The sequence below is a fragment of the Orcinus orca genome, chromosome 10 (genome assembly GCF_937001465.1).
Source record: "Orcinus orca chromosome 10, mOrcOrc1.1, whole genome shotgun sequence".
In the NCBI taxonomy this organism is placed as follows: Eukaryota; Metazoa; Chordata; class Mammalia; order Artiodactyla; family Delphinidae; genus Orcinus; species Orcinus orca.
Window position 1 is genome coordinate 10789826 of NC_064568.1, and position 21311 is coordinate 10811136.

General features: G+C 37.3%; 1 long non-coding RNA gene across 2 annotated transcripts in view; it reads right to left on the reverse strand.

The window, feature by feature from the left end:
- Positions 1–21311, reverse strand: part of LOC125960305 (uncharacterized) — a 44675-nt gene that overhangs the window by 14525 nt on the left and 8839 nt on the right. The window lies entirely within an intron of this gene.

A 21311-nucleotide genomic window follows, 5' to 3' on the forward strand; every position in this document is an offset into this window, starting at 1 on the left:
TATACCCATTCGCCAAGGAATCTCAAGTTTAGGGATGTGCTACAAACACACACACACACACACACACACACACACACACACACACATTTATATGTGAAGTCATGTGCAGAAGATATTCATTGTAGCAGTATTTATATTAGCAAAACCCATGATATAACCTAAATGTGCATTAACGGGAGAGCAGTCAAATAAATTACATTACATACATACAAAAGAGTAATTGTCAAATGTTCAAAGGAAGAAACTCTGTAGCTGCTGAAATAGAAACTTCTCTGAGATACACAGTTAAGTATCAAGGACTAGGGCAGGACAGTGTTTATAACACATATAGCTGTATAAAAAAAAGTACCTATTCTTGAATATGCACAGAATATACTCTGAATACAAATATTCAGCAAAGTGTTAAAGTTGTTATTTGTAGGGGAGAGAAATAAATTCAGAATCAAGGTTTGGAGAATCTGAGAAAGGAATAGCTTTATGATTGTGGTGCTATGTAAATGTGTTACCTACTCAGAAAAATAAGCATACAACATTTGAAGACTCTTCATCCCCTAATTTATAGAAACTTCCTATGAGCTCATCCTACTTTGTTACCAGGACATCCTTAGATACTCTGAATCCCAGTATAGACTCCATTTCTGTGTACTCAAAGAGGAAAAAAGTCAGAAGAAAAGAAACACAACAAAATGTTAACTATAGTTATTTCTATGTAGTAGGATTACAGATCATTTTTTTCTTCATTTTTCTGACTTTCTATACTAAATACATATAGTTTTTTATAAATAATATTAAAAGATTTTATATGCAACAGTTAAAATATGAGGAGAGAAAAAGACATTTTATCTAGTGCTAATCAAAAGAAAGCTGGAGTAACTATATTAATTTCAGACAAAACAGCACTCAGACTAAGGAAACTTATCAGTGCTAAAGAAGGGAATTACATAATGACAGAGTGGTCAATACTCCAAGAAGGTAAAATAATCTTTAACATGTATGCACCTAACAACAGAGCATTAAAATGCATGGGTCAAGAATTGATAGAACTGAAATAAGCAAGTCCACTCTTATAGGTGGAGGTATCAAACACCTCTCTTCATGTAACTGATAGATCAAGTAGACAGAAAATCAGTTATAATAGAAATGAACTGAACAATACTGTCATTTAACTTGATCTAACTGACTTTTATAAAATGCTGCATCCAACATCAGAATAACCAGACTCACATGAAATATTCTCAAAGACAGAGCACATTCTGAGCTATAATACACATCTTAACAAAGTTGAAAGGAAATAAATTATACAAAGTCTATTTTCAATCAATAATTAAAGTAGAAATCCATAACTTATATATATATATATATATATAAATATATATATATAACTTAAAAAGCCAGTTCTTTGGGGAAAAAAACCAATAAAATTAACAAACCTGGGCTTCCCTGGTGGCACAGTGGTTAAATGAATCCACCTGCCAACACAGAGGACACGGGTTTGAGCCCTGGTCCAGGAAGATCCCACATGCCTTGGAGCAACCAAGCCTGTGTGCCACAACTACTGAGCCTGCGCTCTAGAGCCCATGCGCCACAACTACTGAAGCCCATGTGCCACAACTACTGAAGTCCGCGGGCCTAGAGCCTGTGCTCCACAACAGGAGAAGCACTGCAATGAGAAGCCTGCTCACCACAACTAGAGAAAGTCCGTGCACAACAACAAAGACCCAACACAGCCAAAAATAAATATATAAATTAAAAATAAATAAATAATAAAATAACTTCACTTAAAAAAATTAACAAACCTTTAGCCAAGATCACCAGAGAGAGAGAGACAGAGAGAGAGAGAGAGAGAGAGAGAGAGAACAAATGACAAAAATGAAAGAGGAATTATCACTACTACTTCCATGGACACTAAAATGGTAATAAATGAATACCATAAACAAGTCAGTGGCTACAAATTTAATAACTCAGATTAAGTGGCCCAATTACTTTAAAGTTACAACTACCAAAACTCACAGTGAGAAATAGATAAATCTATGAAACAAAGCCTAAATTTATGAAACAAACTGAATCAATAATCAATACTCTTCCCCAAAAGAAAGCATCAGGCCCAGACAGTTTCACTAGTAAACTCCACCAAATATTTCAGGAAGAGATGATGTCAATTCTTCACAATCTCTTCCAGAAAACAGAAGCAGAAGGAACACTTCTTAACTCGTTCTATAAGAAGAGAATTACTCTAATACCAAAACAAGATGAAGACATCACAAGAAAGGAAAACTAAAGATCAATGTCTCTCATGAATATAGATGTAAAAATCCTCAACAAAATATTATCAAATTGAATGAAACAACATATAAAAAGAATTATATGCCATGGCTAAGTCATGGGATTTACTCCAGGTATGCCAGGCTGGGTCAAGATTAAAAAATCAATCAATGTGGGCTTCCCTGGTGGCGCAGTGGTTGAGAGTCCGCCTGCCGATGCAGGGGACGCGGGTTTGTGCCCCGGTCCGGGCAGATCTCACATGCCGCGGAGCGGCTGGGCCCGTGAGCCATGGCCGCTGAGCCTGCGCGTCTGGAGCCTGTGCTCCGCAACGGGAGAGGCCACAGCAGTGAAAGGCCCGCATAACACACACACACACACACACACAAAATCAATCAATGTAACCACTACATTAACAGACTAAAGAAAAAAAGTCATTTAATCACATTGATTGATACAGAGAAAGAATTTGACATAATTCAACACTCATTTATTATTAAAAACTCTCAGAAAAGTATAAACAGAGGGGAACTTCCTCAGTTTGATAAAGAGCATCTACAAAAATGGGACAGCTAATATCATAAATAATAGTGAGAAACTGAACACTTTGTTCCTAACGTCAGGAACAAGACAAGGATGTGCTAACAACTCCTATTCAATACAATATTAGAAGATATAGATAGTGAAGTAAGACAAGAAAAAGAAATGAAAGATATAAAATACAAGGAAAGGAAGATATACGAGTACCTGTTTTCACAGATGACATAATTATCTATGTAGAAAATCCCCAAAAATCAACAAAAAAACTCCCGGAATTTCTTACAAAGCTAAATGTAGTCTTCTCACATAATCCAGCAATCATGCTTCTAGGTAACTACCCAACTGATCTGAAAACTTATGTCCATACAAAAACCTGCATGTAAATATTTATAGCACCTTTATTCATAATCATCCAAAACTGGAAGCAACTAAGATGTCCTTTGAAAGGTGAAGAAACAAACTGTTGTATATCCATAGAATGGAGTATGATTCAGTAATCAAAAGCAATAACTGAATAAGAAAAGGTAGAGTAGAAGATGTACTCCTGATGTACAGAACCTAGGGGCAAGATGGGAATAAAGACGCAGACCTACTAGAGAATGGACGTGAGGACATGGGGAGGGGGAAGGGTAAGCTGGGACAAAGTGAGAGAGTGGCATGGACTTATATATACTACCAAATGTAAAACAGATAGCTAGTGGGAAGCAGCTGCCTAGCACAGGGAGATCAGCTCGGTGCTTTGTGACCACCTAGAGGGGTGGGATAGGGAGGGTGGGAGGGAGACGCAAGAGGGAGGAGATATGGGGATATACGTATATGTACAGCTGATTCACTCTGTTATAAAGCAGAAACTAACACACCATTGTAAAGCAATTATACTCCAATAAAGTTGTTAAAAAAAAAGATATAGTAGAAGAATCTTAAACTCATATTGCTAAGTGAAAGGAGCCTATCCGAAAAGGCTGAATCTTGTACGATTCCAATAATGTGATATTCTGGACAAGGCAAAATTACAGAGACAGTAAAAGGTCATTGGTTGCCAGCATAAAGAGGGATGGGAGGAGCGTTAGAATGGTGAGGCACAGGGAATTATTTATTTATTTGTTTGTTTGTGTGTTTGTTTTGGCTGTGTTGGGTCTTCGTTGCTGTGTGTGGGCTTTCTCTAGTTGCGGCGAGTGGGGGGAGCAGTGAAACAATTCTGCATGATTCTGTAATTATGGATAAATGATACTATGATTTTTTTAAAACTCATGGACCTTTACAACACAGAGAATGAACCTTAATGTACACAAGTGTTTATGAAATTATTTAGGAGATCGGGGCAATTTCAGTAGGGAATGTAAAATGTGACAAAACAATCTAATTGTATTACATTTCTATGAAACAAGCCCACTGAAGTGGAGTAAGAAATAAGTTAATAACCTGAGTACCTTTGGAAATGAGCGGGGTCCATAAAACTAAACACAAAAGAAACTATGTATGCATAAGTACTATACTCTACCTGGTAAAGTTCTTCCCCAGAGGAATATGGGTTAAAAAAATTATCCTATTGCCAGACTTGTAAAATGAAATGGAATAATTCAGCAAATGGACACCCAATAGTGAGAGCCAGGTTTCTCACTGTTTGGATGTGAGTTTACAGATTAGCAAGGGAAGAACGTAGAACGATCCATTTTTGATGGATTATAGTTGGAGAGAGCAGTATAAATTCACATTTAGCTTAATCAAGGAATTTGGTAAAGTTGCAGGATACAAAATTAATGCACAGAAATCTCTGGCATTCCTATACACTAACAACAAAAGAGCAGAAAGAGAAATTAAGGAAACAATCCCATTCACCATTACAATAAAAAGAATAAAATACCTAGGAATAAACCAACCTAAGGAGGTAAAAGACCTGTACTCAGAAAACTATAAGACACCAATGAAAGAAATCAAAGATGACACAAATAGTTGGAGAGATATACCATGTTCTTGGATGGGAAGAATCAACATTGTGAAAATGACTATACTACCCAAAGCAATCTACAGATTCAATGCAATCCCTATCAAGTTACCAATGGCATTTTTTACAGAACTAGAACAAAAAAATCTTGAAATTTGTATGGAGACACAAAAGACCCCGAATAGCCAAAGCAGTCTTGACGGAAAAATTCGGAGCTGGAGGAATCAGGCTCCCTGACTTCAGACTATACTACAAAGCTACAGGAATCAAGACAATATGGTACAGGCACAAAAACAGAAATATAGATCAATGGAACAGGATAGAAAGCCCAGAGATAAACCCATACACCTGTGGTCAACTAATCTATGACAAAGGAGGCAAGGATATACAATGGAGAAAAGACAGTCTCTTCAATAAGTGGCAGTGGGAAAACTGGACAGCTACATGTAAAAGAATGAAATTAGAACACTCCCTAACACCATACACAAAAATAAACTCCAAATGGATTAAAGACTTAAATGTAACACCAGCGACAGTAAAACTCTTACAGGAAAACATAGGAAGAACACTCTTTGACATAAATCACTGCAAGATCTTTTTTGACCCACCTGCTAGAGTAAGGGAAGTAAGAACAAAAATAAACAAATGGGACCTAATGAAACTTCAAAGCTTTTGCACTGCAAAGGAAACCACAAACAAGACAAAAAGACAACCCTCAGAATAGGAGAAAATATTTGCAAACGAATCAATGAACAAAGGGTTAATCTCCAAAATGTATAAACAGCTCATGCAGCTCAATATTAAAAAAAACAAACAACCCAATCAAAAAATGGGCAAAAGACCTAAATAGACATTTCTCCAAAGAAGATATACAGATTGCCAACAAACACATCAAAGGATGCTCAAAGTCACTAATTGTTAGACAAATGCAAATCAAAACTACAATGAGGTATAACCTCATACCACTTAGAATGGGCATCATCAGAAAGTCTACAAACAACAAATGCTGGATAGGGTGTGGAGAAAAGGGAACCCTCTTGCACTGTTGCTGGCAATGTCAATTGATACAGCCACTATGGAGAACAGTATGGAGGTTCCTTAAAAAACTAAAAATAGAATTACCATATGACCCAGCAATCCCACTACTGGGCATAAACCCAGAGAAAACCACAATTCAAAAAGACACATGCACCTCAATCTTCACTGCAGCACTATTTACAATAGCCAGGTCATGGAAGCAACCTAAATGCTCATTGACAGATGAAAGGATAAAGAAGACGCGGCACATATACACAATGGAGTATTACTCAGCCATATAAAGGAACAAAACTGGGTCATTTGTAGAGATGTGGACAGACCTAGAGACTGTCATACAGAGTGAAGTAAGTCAGAAAGAGAAAAACAAATAACGTATATTAACACATGTATGTGGAATCTAAAAAATGCTACAGATGAACCGGTTTGCAAGGCAGAAATAGAGACAGAGACGTTGAGAACAAATGTATGGACAACAAGGGGGGAAAGTCATGGGGGTAGGGTGAATTGGGAGATTGGGATTGACGTATATACACTAATAGGTATAATATAGATAACTAATAAGAACCTGCTGTATAAAACAAATAAATTAAATAAAATGAAAGATTTAAAAAAAAAAAGATGCCTTAGAAAGCCCTTCAGCCTTCAGGGCCAAAAGCCCATAGGAGATAGCCCTCCTGAGTCTTCTCAGATGAAGGCTCCTTGCTGGAGACTGAGGCCTGCAGACTTGGACTCCTGTCTTACTCTAGTGGACTGAAACTTCGGATGTGCTCCGTTTAGACTCTGCCCAGAAACTTTATGGTGGGATGAACTGGGAGATTGGGATTGACATATATACACTAATATGTATAAAACAGATAACTAATAAGAACCTGCTATATAAAAGAATAAAATTTAAAAAAATTCACATTTAGCTTAATATGGATACTGCTATAGAAATGTTTATAGATTTGTGTATTTATATGTGTGCTATTTTTTTTTTCATTTATTAGTGTATACCTATTTATTTCCTTGTTCTGTCAGCTGAGAGGGCTTAGAAGCAATGAACCCACCAACAATGATAACAACCAGCACCCAGTTCTTTGCTCCTAATACTCTGGTCCAATAAAAGGAACTGAGCATCCTTGGAGAAATGGCCAATTCTGTAACTGGAGTGAGAAATATACAAGAAAGAAGTACTGGGGCAAACAAACACAATGATGAGGGTACGTCAAAGGGACACAAGAGCCAACCAAAAGAATTCCCAGTGGCCAAAATTGGAACAATGTGAAGAACAAAATAAGACAGTACTGAATTATAACCCAAAGTATAACATAAATATCCATAGGTCCTTACTGATATTAGTAAATGATGGGATAAATAAACAGGAGAGAAGATAAAAATGTCCCATGCAGAGGAATTTCATATAATTTATGCAGCTACTCCACCCTCAAGGAATATCTCGAATGTGAACTGTGAATAGTGTCTTCCTTCCAAAATGTACAGCATGGAAAGAGGGAAAAAAAAAAAAAGAGTAATTTACAGTGGAGAAATCTGACAAGCATCACCTCACCCAGATGATCAGGGCCACCATCAGCAGTGATGAGTCATGCTGATAACATGCACCCTTGATATGATATGCAGTCTCCTTCTCCAAAACATGTACACCTTCGGGCTAATCATGAGGAAAAACATCATGCAAATCCCTCTAGAGGACATTCTACAAAATATCTGACCAGTAGTCCTCAAACTGTCAAGGTCATCACAAACAAGGACAGTCTGAGAAACTGACACTACCAAGAAGAGCCTAAGGAGTCCTAAGGATTAAATATAATTCAGTATTCTGGATGGGAGTGTAGAAGACAAAAAGGAAATTAGTTATAAACTAAGGAAATCTGAATCAAGTATGGACTTTATTCAATAATAATGTATCAATAATTGTTCATTAATTGTAACAATGTAATACAAGATGTTAATCGTACAGAGGAAACTGGTTGCAAGATATATGGAAACTGTCTGTACTACCTTTACATTTTTTCTATAAATCTAAAAGCATCCTAAAAAATAAACTTTATTTTTTGAAAGCAACTAAATAATAAAAAATATACTATTTGAAGAATGACACTAGAGCAAAGACTTAAATGAGAAAAAAAGTTTCAACTCAATTGGAATAAAGATATAGGACCTCTGGGTAAAGGAAATGGAGTGATGACTGGTAACAGAATCTTCTCCCTCAAAAATACAATCAAATGAACCAAAAATTAGTATCCTCCTCCAAAACTGACCCCAATAACAAATAATCAAGAGGGAAGGAGGAATTTAGTATCATGAACTTAAAATAAATTGGCATCTGAACAAATGAATGTAAAATTAAATAACAGAGTTAAGGAGGCAGAGCCAGCCCCTGTTCTAATTGTCACCCCTGAGATGCCAAAACATGATTTGAAAATAATCCCTAGAACTTTCACTAGTACTGGAAATTAGGGGAGAAACTAGCTACTATGTGGGTTTCATTATCTTTTCCCTGTTCTAAGTAGTGGTAGAAATAGATACTGGGACTGATACACTCTGAGAAAAAGAAAAACCTTAATTCTTAATTGGAAAAATGATGCGACAGCAGAGAGTATTCCCTTCACCATGGGGCATATTCCCTAAAGTGGTGTACTAACTTCCAGTCTAGGGCATTTAATACGATCTCAGAATATAGAGTGGTGCCCAAGCTGAGAGAACGCCCACCACACCACACACCATCTCCTTCATCACCATTCTTTCATGTACAGAACTGGAGTAGAACAACATAACCAATATAGTAGAACAATGGCCATGGAACCATGGGACTGAAAGGCAAGTAGATCAACACTCTCTAAGAGAAAAGAAAGGTAAACAAGATGCAAAAAGAAATAAAAAGCTTAACATAGCAACGGAAAAATCCATCACCCTAAAGATGAAAAAAGTTGTGTATGTGAGCACACATGCATCTATAGGCATAGGTGTAGGTATGTGAACAAATAAAATGGAACCCAACCCACTAAAGTACATAATCCAAAGAAGAGAGTATTCCCACAAGTGCTTTACTCTCTGGAACACTATAATAAGAACACCAACTCAATAAAAACAAGACTTCTAAAAGGATACGATGGAAAAGAAAATGAGAAGAAAATACAGATGAAAGAAACTAATTGAAGACGAAAAGTATTATCATTAACAGGGCCAATAAATAAATTAGAAACGAAAAGGATGATGAAAGATACAACTGAAAAGTGTACTGATATTTTTGACTAATAGGAAAGATTAGCGACAAACATAACAAATGTAAACATAAAAGGAAAACAGATGAAAGTGTTTAAAGAAAAGCTAAGAGACGAAGAATCCAGCTTAATTACCGTTGGTTCTGAAGTAGGCTAACCAATACCTACAGCCCTAGAAGTGTAATACAACAAAGGAGCACTTTCCTTAAATGGGAATTTAAAGAAAACCTGACTCTTTAGAACAAAAAAACACAGTCCGTTCCATGGAAATGGACACAGAATATTCAACACTGAATTCTCTCTTAGATTAACATATTATATTCCCAGCTCAGAAAATGAATTCAATTCTTATTATCCAAGGGGAAAAAACAAAGTAAATAATGGGCTGGGAGAGAAACACAGCCTAGCTTCACAATTTTCCACAAGCAAAAAGGGAGCGGTGGGAGGGGTGGTTTTATAAAAGAACGTTAACATTCTATCCTTGGAAAATGTAAAAACTGTATACAATAAAAAGGAGGAGTTTGGGGAAGGAAGACTGAAAGGTGCCTTCATTTCTTTTCAGGGCACAATGTATAAAAGGGAATTTTGTCATTAATTTCAACCATTTAGTGTCTTTCCTAAGTTCTTGGTCTTAAAAAGATCTTTCAGGAATAAATGAATCATTGGCTTACCAAGTGCCAAGGTCTGGCTCTGAATATAAATGGGTATATGGTACAAATTGAGGGTTATCTCTACCCTGCCCCATTGTTTTTGAGTTAAACATTTGCTTCCAGGGTATGCAAACGAAATTGGACATACCATCAAGGAAATTAAACTGATATCATATAAATACAATTTCATTTATTAGCATAGCTTTGATTTATTACTCTAGAACAGGGCCAGGAAGTGAGCCTTTTAGTCTTTATAGTCACAACTACTCAGCTCTGCTACTGCAGTGCAAAAACAGCCATAGACGGTAAGAAAAGGAACAAGTGTGGTAGCTGTGTTACAGAACTTCATACACAAAAATGGGCAGCAGGCAGGTTGTAGCCCATGGGCAGGAGCTGGTGAATCCTTCCTCCAGACCTCAACTTTGTGCATATCATGCCAGAAAAAAAAAGAAAAATTTAAAAATATTTTTAAAAAACATTTTAACCTTTTGCATACGTTTTGTGATAGGTGTTTCTTGTTGAAATATGTGCACATTGTTATCTTCTAAGGAGTTACATGGTTGGCATCAGAAGAAGAAAAATTGATCTTTAGGGTTGAGCAGGTATTTCTGCCGTTGGCGAGGTCTGGTTAATGCATAATGCAGATAGACAATGCATACTTTAGGGAAGGGAGGAGGCCAAAGGGCAGAGAAAATATTTTATGTTTAAACTTTCTTGTTTTGCCTTAAAATTTCAATTTTTATTTCATCAAGTTCCACTATCCAAAAATAGAAAATACTTAAAATTATCATATTTCTGTCCTTTTAAATGTATTTTTTAGACAATACTCTATTAACAATTGTACATACTAATTTTTACACTCAACATAGTATGATGAATAATTCTTATACAACTCAAACTTTTATAAACAGGATGATTTGTAATAAATGTGTACATTTCTATCACATAGTCATTTCAAGATTCAACTATTCATCTCTTCTAGTTGGGTATTTGCTATTCCACTCTATCCCTATAATGTAAGGCTTAAATTATCATCTTTGTACATAAATCCTTTTACATACCTCTTATTTTTTAGAATGACCTGCAGAAGTGTAACTACAAAGTATGAATATATTTGAGGCTTGCAATATACATCTCTAAATTCCTTTTAATTTTTACCTGTAGTATATGAGAGGTGCCTATAAAAAATTTAAAGTAATATATGCTTATCTTAAAATTAAGAACCACTATCACCTTAAAAAACAATCTAGGTTACAAATTAACCTTTACTCCACCCAATACAAGCCGTGTATCACATGATGGAAACAAAGTTTAACTGTTGTTCTCTGGTAAGACATAAGACATCTATTTATTTGCTTCAGATTTGGGGCTACAGAAGTGAGTACCACAGCAAAATCACAGAGCAGCAATATTAATCACCACGGACATTTCATTGTCAGTGAACATAAATCAAAAGGCAAGCACCTTCCCTCCCTGAGTGATATGAAACCAGCATAAACATGGAGAGAGAAATCTGATGCTTGTCAATGGCTGGTAAGTATTTTTCACTCCTCCTACAAATAAGTAGTAGATTGCTGCACATGAATACCTTCTATCCTGTGATTTATTTTCTCTACCAAGTATTACTCAGACGGGAAAACTGGAGCTGAAGCTTTTCCCCAGCATAAAAATGCCAATAGATAAAATAATCTAAATGTCAATATAAATTGCCCAAGAATCCAGGAATCCATTCAGCTTAAAACGATCATGGCCAATTCAACTGCTTAGAAACACTGCCTCAAACCAGATGTGTAGGAGACCATGTTTACCATTTTTTAAGCAACTGGAGAGACTAAAAACAGTACAGAAACTCTCTCACAGAGCTAGATTAGAACGCCATCTCTGCTAACTGTTGCTGTGTGATTTGGGGAAATTAACCTATTCAAATCTTTTTGCTTCACTGTAAAATGGGGGAAATCATACCTATCTCATAGGTTGTAATTAAGGATAAGTAAGATAATGTACACCAGAGTGATTACTATGGTTCCTGGAAATTAATCTCCGTCGATGTTGGTTGAATCAGAAGCTCTTCCTACAGTCAAAGGATCCAAAACTTGTATTGTATCCACCTCAATAATTTTGTATATCTCTTAATGAAAGCAAAAGTAAACTTTGCCTTTATATTTCACTGGCTTAAACTAGCTTAGAACTTATTCTAAATTATAAGGGCCCTAATTATGATGCTTCTGTAACTCTGTTTAATTACCTTGAACACAGAACAAGATAAGTAACTTAAAGCCTCATAAGCAAATTTATGCTTCAGAACAGCCCTGATCAAAGTGAATTATCCTACGAGATGCCAAGCCTCACATTTCTCAACCTGTGTTTGTATAAAATCCAGACATCATTTCACTGTACACATTTTATATGCATTATTACTGTTTCTTTCGCTTTTATTAAAGAAGAGAAATGATTAAAATCCCCATAAAGAGCATATTAAGAACTCCCTAGGGTGAGTAGACACAGTATTGTATGAGATACTTATTGAATTCATCGGAGTTGGGTATGATGTACATATATTACGGAATTCTTAAAAATGCATATAGGCTCCCCTGGTGGCCCAGTCGTTAGGAGTCTACCTGCCAATGCAGGGGACTCAGGTTCGAGCCCTGGTCCAGGAAGATCCCACATGCCACGGAGCAACTAAGCCCGTGCACCACAACTACTGAGCCTGCGGGCCACAACTACTGAAGCCCATGTGCCTAGAGCCCATGCTCCACAACAAGAGAAGCTACCGCAATGAGAAGCCTGCGCACCGCAACGAAGAGTAGCCCCTGCTCACCACAGCTAGAGAAAGCCCGCGTGCAGCAACGAAGACCCAATGCAGCCAAAAATAAGTAAATAAATAAATAAATAAATAAATAATTTTAAAAATGCATGTGATTGACTTGAAGGCAGTGCTTTAGTGGAGAAAATTTCCATTTGAACCTTTTAAAAACAGACACTACAATATCTTCCTGACAGGTAAACAAGATGATAGGGAATCTACTGGAGTCCATTATGCAAATTCACTGCTGGGCTTTACGAGCGAAAAATAGGGCAGGTGGCTGCAGAATATGGGAGCAGAAGGTAGTTCCAACGTGTTTACAAACCCCGCTGTTCATTGCTGCACAAGAAGAATCCCGACGTGAGTTCGCCACAACTCCCCTTTATAATTGTATGGACGTCTTAGGAACAAGTTCTTCCAGAAGTAGAACCTGAGCCAATGATTTGAGTAGAATGATCTGTTAAGGAAATACTCTCAGAAGAAACCCGTAAGGGAGTGGGGAAAGGGGGTAGAAAGGGAGCAGCAGGCAAGAAGGCTGCCCTGCAGGTGAGAGTGCACACTCGCCTTGATCCTGCTGGACTGTAAACTGACACCTCAGAGTCTCTCTCTGCAGTCCATGGAGCTGGGCTTTTGTGCTAATATATCAGAAAGTGTAAGCTGAGGGAAGAGACAGGCCAATGGTCAAACATCTCTGATTCTCCCTAAGGGACATGGGGGCTTCAGGACCCAGGAACCCTCCTCAGAAGTTCATAATTGTTTGCTTTTAGCACCAAAACATACAGAGACCGGAGAAGTGATTCAAGACGATGCAGGTGGGTGTGTCTAATTCTTAAATCTGAAAATAATTTTAGAAAAGCGTTTCGATTATAAGAATATGGTTTCCCCAATGGTAAAGCTTTTCTTCATTCCTTGAAGTTATTTCTCTTGCCATTTTCACCAAGTCATTGAGTGTGTTTATCAGTTATGTCTTAAAATTCCCCCTCCCATAATAATGAGGTTAGTAGATTAAAGCAAAGGGATTAACATGCTTTTCACTGATAACACAGTGATTCAAGTCGATCCCAGTTCCCCACCAATGGAGGGGAAGATGTCTCAAGCGAATGTGCAGAACCATCCTCTACTTGGTACACAATTCAAAATGCATTTCCTGCAGGTAATGAATCAATGACCTTAGGTGGCATCTTGATCTGTAGACAAGTAGTTTCATTCATGAGAGAGTAACTCATCAGCAGGAACTTAAAGTGTGAGAGTTGACCTTTCTGAAAACTCATAAATATTTATATGCAGACTTTCTCAGCCCTCACCAACCCCACCTCTACAAATCCTGAAAAACTCCTTGCCTCCTCTCTGACAGCGGCAATATTCCTTTAATGATGACCAGGTGGGGCCCAACTTACCATTTATTTGGTGGCTCCTTGTCTGAACTGGAGAAGTCATCCACCTAGTTACTCCAAAACACTTTTTCACTTAGCAAGTGAAATAGTGACCCCACCTTTTATGTTCTGAACAACTGAACACTAGCCTATATCGTTTTCATATATAATTTTTTCATGTCCCTGCAAAGCACAGACACTCTTTGTGAATGGAGACTGTTTTATTACATCTTTAAACATTAAAAATATGGACCAAAATTGATCGAGTACATCTACTCATTCAATCAACATTTTTAGGATCTTCCTAAGTTCCTACTTTGAATAATGCTTTTATAATTTCCCATATTACAATCCCTCCTTCTGGACATTTTCATTACTGTATTTTTTGCCTGTCGTCCCAAATATCTCATGTAATATATCTAATATTTTGACAAACCCACAACTGTTTCCCACCACAAGAATAAGCCTATTTTTTCTCTAGGGTTGGGGCAAAGAGTGCTGCTTTGAATGGTTTGAGAACATCCCCATTCTTTAAAACAAAACTTTAACTTCTCAAGGTCCTATAAGAAGAAAACATGCAGTGAGTTGGGGTAGACCTAGAATACTTCCTTCAGAGACTTAAGCCAACAACCAAGAATAAGTATAATGAGAATAGCAGAGAATCAGGTTAAGCTACGACACTGAGCCACACTTTTTGAATGTGTTTACAACACATTCTTATTATGTGTATGTTTCAGTGAAATGCAGGCTTTTAATGAAATGGAGCAAAACATTTCATGAAGAGTTAGGGGGCTGATATCTAAAGTATGCAATTTTCTAAATTACTGTAATTGAAGTTATTGTTAGATTTCAAGAGAGATGACTTCAAGAGTTCCCTAATTGGTCCCCAAGCATGCCAAGATTTCACCAGATAATGAAATGCTTCCATTAACACATGCTCCCTAAAAGTCCCCAGAGTAAACTGCTAGCTTGCAGGTTAGTGAAGATGCCAAACATTTCACTGCTCTGTGTTCCTGGTGGGTGAGTTGATACAGAGGAGAGAAAGGTTCACATGCAATTGCTTATTGTACAGCACGGGCTTTTCTGGTGCCTAGGTGAGTAGGTGTAGGAGGCTACCAATAATTCATGACAGAAATTCAGAAAATTTTCCAGGGGCAACAGAGACATTGACATCTCTATAATTATGTTGTTTACAAAGATGTATAATAAGTAATTTTATTTCTCTACTAACATAAGTTCTATATACCTGGTTGCTGAGGAAGCCAAGCAAAAAAAAAAAAAAAAAGCTTGGTTGTGCATATCCTGCTCAGGGTCAACGACTTCCTTGAACACTGATTGTGTTTGCCTCTGTGAACTTGCCTGAACACGTACAGCCAGAGATGTCTACACGTAAGATCACCATACCACTAGACACCAACCCACACCCCTCATGCCAGGGCCAAGATCCCATTAGTGAGGCAGAGATATCTAGGTAGGTAAACTCAGAGACAAAACGAGCGGGAAAGACGTGGTTGATTGGAAACCCACTGACTGTGTTTACTTTTCTGCGATTATATTAGGATATTTCTTGCTGTGACACAAAATGGCCACATACTTAGAGGAAGACAAAAAAAAAGAAGTTGGGGGGTGAGAGAAAAATAGGAAATGGAGAGGAAGCAAGATAGGATTATGCTGGCCTCAGAAAATGAGTAGGAATATTCCCTCTGCCTATATTTTTTGAAAGAGATTGAATAGAATTGGTATTATTTATTCCTTAAATGTTTGATAGAATTAACCAATAAAGCAAGGTGAACCTGGAATTTTCTTTATGGGAAGCATTTTTTAAATAAACTTTTATTTTAAAATTTAGATTTATAGAAAAGTTGCCAAGATAGTAGCAAGTCCTCATTTATCCTTCAGCTAATTTTACCATATGTGGGCACAACTGATATTTATGTCCAGGTAATTCTTTGTTGTGGCGCTGTCCCATGCATTGTAAGATGTTTACTAGCATGCTTAGCTTCTACCCACTAGATGCTGATAGCACCAAGCTGGGACAATCAAAAGTGTTTTAATGTCTTAATATTCCTAATGTTCCCTGTGGGAAAAGATTATCCCTGGTGGAGAACTACTGCCGTAATGTTAATATCTTACACAACCATGGTACATTTGCAAACATTAAAAATTAACACTGGAGCATTATTACAAATCAGATAAAGCAAGCTACAGACTGGATTTCACCAATATTTCTATTAACATCCTTTTTCTGTCTGAAGATCCAGTACAAGGTATTATATTACATTTAGTAAGGGAAGTATTTTAAAATCAAATTTCTTTAACTTTATATAGGGCTATTCAGCCCTTCTCTTTTGGGGTCACTATGGATAAAAAGTATGTCTCTCACAGACTTTATTTGAATTAAGTTGTTAATTTTTTGACATACAATTGGTTGGTCATGATTTTTCTTATTATTCTTTTATTGTCTGTAGACTGTGTGATAATATTCCTATATTCATTCCTGATACTGGTAATTTATACCCTCTCTATTGTTTATTGATCACTCTGGCTAGAAGTTTGTCTATTTTATTGATCTTTTCAAGGAAAAGCTTTTAGTTTCACTTATTTTCTCCACTGATCCATTTTCTATATTAGTAATTTTTCCTTTTAGCTTTACTATTTTCTTTTTTCCACTTTTGGATTCAATTTGATCTTTTTTTAGCTTCTTGTTTTGGAAACTTCAATTATTATTTGAGATTTTTCTTCTGTTCCAATATAAAGCTATAAATATACCTCTAAGCACTGATTTGGATGCATCCTGCAAATTTATGTATTTTGTGTTTTCATTTAAATTCGCTTTAAATCTTGTCCTTAGTTGTATAGCTTATGCTTATAATAGCAGTTTCAAAGTTCTTATCTGCTGTTTCTGTCATCTTTTTCTCATTCCTGGAACTTTTTCAATTAAGTATTTTCCTCCTATATATTGTTCATATTTCCCTTGTTTTTATTTTGGATGGATGCCAGATATTAATTTGTTGAGTACTGAATTTTATTGAAATCCCTGAAAGGGAACTGGACTTTATTCTCTTAGGCAGTTCAACAGTTATTTTAGATCCGGATGATCTTTTCAAGATTTGTTTATAAGCTTTTAAGGGAACATCTATTGCAGCCTTAACTCTAGGGCTAATTTAGCCCCACTGTGAAAGTGTTCTCATCCTGGAGTCTCTACTATAGTCTATGTTTATTCAGTGATATCTCTCCACTCTAGCTGGTGGGAATTCAAAAGCCTCTTGCTCTGTATGAACTCCTGCCTACAGCTCCCCTGTAATCATTCCTTCCCCGCCAGCTGTTCTTTGTCAAATCTCATGGAGTTTCACCCCACATGTATATTCTGATATTCGAAGATTTAAGAGGACTCTTCTGCAGATGTCTGCAGAATGTGTTTTCTTTTTCTGTCTGTGTGACTACCTTCTGTCGAGTCCTTTACACCTCAAATTCTAGCTGCCTCAACATCCCTGAGCTCAGATCTCCATCTCTTCAACTAAGCGGTATCACCAAGCTTTGTTGGGTTCTTCCTCCCTGGACCACAGCGGAGAAGGTGCTTCTAGGAAGAAAGCTGTGGTACACATAGTGTTCGCCTTGTGGGTTTGCCTTCTCTGGTGAATCACGATCCTATTTTGCCTGTTGTCCACTATTCAAAAACCATTGTTCTGTGTACTTTCTACATGTTTCTGCCAAGCAGGTAAGTCCCATAACAAATAGTCTTTTATGGACATGGATGGAATTCTCTATGCAGCCTTCTGTTGGGACTGTCTGCCTATACAATTTTTACTGATGACCTAGAAAGTGCTAGATGTGCTGGGTGCTGTCCTGGGTACTTTATTGTGATAAATCAGTTAACTTTAACTGATGTGTGAGGCCATTATTCTTCCCAAACACTGAGGGTGCAAAAGCAGTATGGGTAGTAACTGGCTGATTTGCACCCAGGTCCTCCAGCCTCTTAGTTCAGTACTCCTTCTCCTCAAGAAGCAGTGTCCTGTTTATAGGGACTTCATGTTTATAGGGATGAGTCTTCTACAATTAAATTTCTCCATTTAATGTCCTATTTTTTTAAAGCTATCACTTGGCCTTACTCTCTGCTTTGAGAAGTGCTATATATTAATATGCTCATTTAATAGATAGGTCAACTGAGTGTCAGAGGGCTCTGTGATTTTTCTCAAGATCCTACAAATAGTAAGCACTAAGGGGAAGCTGAGAATTAATAAGGGGGAGAATGAATAGGCACTTACATCTCTGAAGGTCTACGACAGCATTCCTTCCATTATAGCCTACTGGAGAGCACTGGTTATTTAACTGGTTGTACGTTACTTTTTCCAAGAAAGCAATCCTTAAAATAATAAATCCTTAATTGAAATTAGCATCTTCAATCTACTCCTCCAGTTCACCATCTCAGATCTGATCTCCAGAAAATGAAATGAGGTTTAAATGCACTGACATTCTGTCAACCATGTCCTTAAGGAACAGATTCCACTGTCGGCTTTGTTTGAAATGACTGTCATGAGTTGACTTGTAAAAAGTAATTTGTTCTTCCAGGTTCCATTATTTCTGTACTTTCCTGTATGCATGTGATACTTTAATAAAACTATCTACTGAAAAAGAAAAGTAATTGGTTCTATAATTTCATACATGTCAAAATCTGCAACACACAGTTTCCTAATTGCTGTTTTGTGTGTGCACACAGGTGTAAAATCAATTTAGTTGCTCGGGTAGTTCGTTAGCAATGTCTATCCACAACCAAGTAGTAAAATGTAATGACTGTTCCGAGCCTGTGGCTCAAGCTTTTCAAAGCCTTTGTGCCTCATCTATGAGATGATGTCAAGGTCATATAGCCTTCTGGGCCTCAGTTTCTGCAACTATAAAATGGCAGCTGGAGATAATTAGCCTAGGAAACATTAAGATTCCTTCTATTTCTGACATTTTAGATTTCTACTTTTAATTACATTTAGCTGGCATTGTAGCAGCTAGGAATACCTATTAATTAGCACGTTCGTCCTCACCAGTACAATCATCACCCAGGTTCGAAACGGTATAAAGTCATCTTAATAAAAATAAGATACAATATTTTCTATATAAATGAAATATTCAGCAGCTTCTACTTATTTGAAAATCAGTGAAAGCCTTCTAGAACGTTAGTTATATAGGACAAAAGATATTTTTTCCCAGTGGCTCTCAAAATATAGCATGCATCAGAATCCCCTGGTGAGCTTCTTAAAACACAGATCACTGGGCCCTAGCCCCGGGAGGCCTGGGGTGAGTCCTGAGAATCGAAACTTCCAACAGATTCCCAGGTGGTGCTTATGCAGCTAGTCCTACCACCACACTTGAAAAACCACTTAGTTAGCCTATCCTACTGCTTTCCTCTTCTCCAGCACTGCAGAGATTAAGAAGTGTAGAGAAGTAAGCTCATCTGTCCAACATCACATAGTAAGTTCCAGAGTCAGGTCTTCCGGTCATCAGCCCTTTGCACCGTTTCTGCATGATCTCCTACACTGCCTCAGGCTTTCTGTAACATTTAGAGACCTATCTCAAAAGTATGTTGTTAATGTGTTTCTCTGGATCACGATGCTACATGGTACCTTTTATAGACACAGTAAAGTGCACAAGCCATGACAGAAGGCTTGGAACATAAGAAATAAAAACCTCAGGGAAATTACATGTCCTTTACTCCCATCAGTATAACTGATGGGAGCGAAGGACATGCCTTTCACTCCCATCAGTATAACTTGCTATAGCACTTTTCACTTCAACCTATTGCTTTTGTTTTTTCAACTCCCTTGACTTTTCCAAAGTGCTAATATTCATTTGATTGCCAGACATGTCAGTTAACATAAAGCCACTTTACGTAATAATGTTACCATTTAAAATGAAATATCAAGGGAATTTTTCGTACATGACAAAACTACTAAGAACACCCTAAGCAGAGCACATAGAGACTTTAGTAGTACATAATATGGATGTGTCTTAAGATGGAAAACCCAAGAATCCCAATTCTAAAACCTGTAACTTTTGTAGGAACATGCAGACAAAAGATCTGTGTTCTTCTAACTTGGTGGCATTGTTGGTGCATTTTGCAAAACAAAGATGTTAAAGGGAGCTGTTGTGTATTCCATTCCATTTTCTAACTCCTTCCCCTTCAGCCGAACCTCTTAGAAGAAACAACCCTTGAAGGAAGAGGCAGCAGAGGAAGGGAAAGGAGAAGAAATGTCAAGAGAGGAAGACAAAGCTGCTTCTCAGACCAACAGACCCTGATAAACCCAAGAGAACTCAGTGAGGCTGGCCAAGTCCTAAGAACGAAAAAGACTCTGAGGCCAGTCCAATGATAGGCTATTAATTGGGGCTTTTCATGGTCCCTTGTGGTCTAGCTAAGCAATAAATCACAAGTCGTGGGAATGATGGAACTTTGTAACTACATGTCAGAGGCACTAGACCGGATTAATAGGGTTCTAGGAAGCGGGCTGATTACATCAACGTCAACACCTTCTAAACAACTCTGAATTTTAGTTCTGATTTTTTTTTAAAGAGGAGAATGGGTCATGAGCATTGATTGAGACTTGACTTTAAGTGGTTTAAAAGAATAGCAACCATTAACCGAAAGTACATAATATTTTTATCTTTCTTCTCCTATTGGACCCTTTCTTTTTTATTGAATTGCTTATTGCTTATAAGCTGAATTGCTTATCTCGAACCATGAATCTCAACTCCAGCTTCCCATGAGAATACCTAGGGAGTTTTAGAAAATAATAGAGGTCCAAGTCCGAACGCAAACCAATTAAAGGAAAATCTCTGTAACTGGGGCCTCCTCAGATGATTCTGACATGCAGCCTGTCTTGAGAAAGACTTCTACAAATTTCTCCGTGAGAGTTATACAATGGCCAGTTGTATTTCTCCTCGCCACGCAACATCAAGATATAGTTTCTATAGAGGAACTCAGTAATTATTTCCACTCAGATAGGAAGAATTGTAGATGGGTTAAAACATAGACTCTGGCATCAGACTACCTAGGTTCATATCCTCCAGCTTACCATTTATTAACTAGCTGAGTAAGCAGGTTAAGTCACTCTACCTCCCTGTGTTCACTTCCCTCGTCAGTAAAAGGAGGATAATCCCTTTACTTGCAACATAAGATTACTGTGAGATTCAATCACTTACAACGGTGACTGTTACAAAGGAAGCACTATTATTATTTCCAAACGTCTCCTGGAGACAGGATAGTATTGAATGTAATGGCTGAAAACACAGACTTTAGAGAACAATGAACTCATTTTCAGGTCCTAGTTCTGCCAATGTACAGTGTGATCCTGCAAAAGTTATCCAATCCTCCAGGTTATCCATAACATGGAGATAATCATATGGTTATTATATAGTTGCTGGGGAGATTAAATGAAACAACTTACGTCACAAGCTTAGCACAGAGCCTGGCTCAACAATGAGCTCTTGTCA